We start from the raw sequence: 3472 nt of genomic DNA, 5'->3' as shown, positions 1-3472 counted from the left end.
AACCAAATTGAAAACCGATAATGTTTTGGAAGAGGACTGGTCCCCGGCTTCATTTTGACATACAATATTGAAATTTGGCTCGTTAGAAAAAAAGCTTATATAGAGATTTGTAGCAACGTTATAGGAGAGTATATCACACCCCTAGTAAAGTTCAGATCTAATTCACGTTTTTATTTTAAAAGCCAAATATATTTAACTTCGCTTTAATGATGGAAGAAAGCACGAGTGTTTTATACTTTTGGTCCCATGCAACAGAAGTTTGTATCATTAGCAGAAATGATTTGTTTTTAGTGATGAAATCGAGTAGACATAAGCTCACTCTCTCCATCAAGTCAACATTACCTCCACAGATGCAACTGGGTGCCATATCTCAGATGTTGAAGGGATCACAAATCAGAGTGAGATTATGTGTATTGCTCAAGAACACAACACAACGACTGGTCTGGGAATCGAACCAACAATCTCACAATCTTGAGTGCAACACCCTAACCACTAAGCTATGCGCCATTCACAAAAAACACACACGCACCCACACGCACACACACTCACACCATATATATATATATATATATATATATATATGTATGTATGTATGTATGTATGTATGTATATACTCGTATATGTCTGCATACGTATACGACGCACCGTAACTGGATGTCATTCCACCTGTGCTAGTGGTGGAGAAAAGGACCAGCCTCATGGGACACAACACAACTCATAGAGCACAACTGCAATATTATAATATGGATTTACGTCAGGAAAAATCATGTTTTGATCTTGGAAGAACAGCATTTACTCTGGCAGTAGAAGCCCACATGACAGTGGCATTCAAAGGCACAGAGTTTACACTTGAGGCGATGTTTTCCAGTTTTGTATTGGTGTTGCATATTCTTTGAAAAGGCTCTTCTTCATCAACAATCATCAGTCCCTTCTCTATCTTTATACGTTTGTCTATTTCTTATCTTCATTGGGATTGATCATTATCAATATCATCCCACTTTCTAACGTTCATCTAAAAAGACATGGATTAAAAGTAATAACCATCAGCTATGCTCAAAGTAAGCTCCATCGTAACTGAAATGTACATACAAAACAGGGTGGGGTGAGTACGTAGCACTGGTTTACTCTACTGCAAATACCGAACTATTCTGAGAAGGAAGATCACACTAAATGACACTTTTCATGTGCATATGGACAGAACAATAGTGACCTGGTTTTTGACGGGAGATGCCTAGTATTTGCAGTGGAATTTGAACAGGCCACCTCTGCTCACAAGGTCAAATGCCATCCTGAGGTCAGCTAAAGTGATCTAGAGTGTTCCAACTTGCTATCCGTAGTTCGCTTGTAATAGTATCTGACAAAATAGCATGTGTATTGTGCAGCACTCTGCCTTGAGGCCACACCTGGACGCGGGGTAAAGACATTCTTACAGTCTGTTTGAGACTACTGGATTCACAAACATACACAACTCTCCAAAGTATATGGGAAAATGAAGTGCAATACATAAAGGTCAGATTATTCCATCTCTTAAATGAATTTATATATGTTTATATATATATATATATACAGTCATATATTTTATAAAATATTACAAATACTATATATTATCTATTTACACAGACACACACTACACACAGAAACACGCATACACACATATATCTATACATGTACATGTATATATGTATATGTATATAGAGTACCCGCCGACGAATCAATATTTAATGAGCACGGAGAATACTACAAACACACCAGTAGCCAGGGCAGGATATAAGGATAGAACAAAATACTTGCCAGATGATATAACAGTACATCAAAACGAAGATAGATTTGAAATTGAAGAAAGAACTAATAGCAATTGTCATGGTAAAAGCAAATCAGTATAATTATGAATGAGATAAGAACAAAGATGAGAAAACGTAGTAACAATACTAAGGGACGTGGAGATAAAACAAAAACTAATGGATACTACTCTAGGGAAACAAGGAAAAAGATGGGAAGAACAGATCAAAATACTAAACGTAAGGTAGATGGGCACAGGAAAAACATACACAGATAAGCCAAAGAGACACAATAAACGAACTAGAAAAACAGACAAGGATGAAATAATCCGTTTTAATACAATATATGGATTACAGTGTGAATCCAAAATTAAACGTGAATTTTTCCCTGCATTAGACAGACATTTTTCTAAGTCGAGTAGGAACTACAAAATTTATAACAGACGCAAAGTAAAATTAGTATACACAAGCTTCACAATATATATTATAATATTCATGAACTAAATAACAATATATTATATTCATGAACTAAATAACAGAACAATTGAATTAAAGAAGACAGGTAAATAAGCACAGAAGATGAAAATAAGGTAAATAGGAAGAAAATAAGTACGGAGAGGAAATAATAATTCACAACTCACAAGTCGGTGTAAGCAGAAGAATAGGAACAGAGTAGGAGCGAATAGTCAACTACAGAAATGATACAAGTAACATTCAAAGCACGGGTTCTAACGGCACACTGAACAGCATAAATAAAATGCAGAAACAGAGTACCTAAGCACCAGAAACGACTCCATAAGAAACAACTTGAGACTAACAGCGAATGTAAGTTCAAAAATAACTGCATGAGGCGGAATGATATTTATAAATGTGAATGCACACTGATGCACAGAAATATATGTACTACCGATACGGTAAAAAACCACATGAGGAATCACATTCTATCATTTTCTAATGAAACTAAGCGTCACTGCACCTCGCTAGGGAATCTCATCTGGGGGTTAAGCGAAGTGGAAAGGAATAACATCAAAATGGTCCATACAGAGAAGTGCTAACCCCTACGTTGGAAACACTCGAAATTATTCTCTGTAAAGAACAAATAGATAATAAGCAATCGAAAATAGTTGTATCAAGAAAACACAGAATTATAAATTCTTTCATGGAATTTAGGAAAAAAATCCTTTGGATGGGTTTGGGAACATGAGCAAACAAAGAAAATCTATAATATGGAATAATGTCGTTGCAACGCATATATACATCGTGGATTGTAATCAGGGTCATCGCATGTCTTTTAGGGGCTCTCTGCAACATTTTCTTTGGAGGCCCCACCGCTTCAATCAAAATTCATAATCTACATACCTTTATCATCTACAAAAATCTAACATAGTCCCTTACAGCATGTTGTATTTTAGAATCATCACCGCAGACTCTGCTGTGATGATTCTAAAACACAACACATCAAAAAATAACCGTACGTCTTTTTGCTACCCCTCTGTACGCAGATGTACATACATACACACACACAAACTTCTGTGTGTGTGTGTGCGCGCGTGTGCATTCACACGCCCACGCCTTGCTTTTGGTACAGAAAGAAATTTGTCTCTAGTTTTTATTGCCTTAGTAAGTCAAAGGCCACTGTTTTTGGTACAAAGTGACCAGCTTTTCAACAACGTCAAATAACAACATCATATATA

This window comes from Octopus bimaculoides, chromosome 4, assembly GCF_001194135.2.
Source record: "Octopus bimaculoides isolate UCB-OBI-ISO-001 chromosome 4, ASM119413v2, whole genome shotgun sequence".
Taxonomy (NCBI): Eukaryota; Metazoa; Mollusca; class Cephalopoda; order Octopoda; family Octopodidae; genus Octopus; species Octopus bimaculoides.
The sequence above is the reverse complement of the archived record's forward strand: the minus strand, read 5'-3'. Positions refer to the sequence as shown.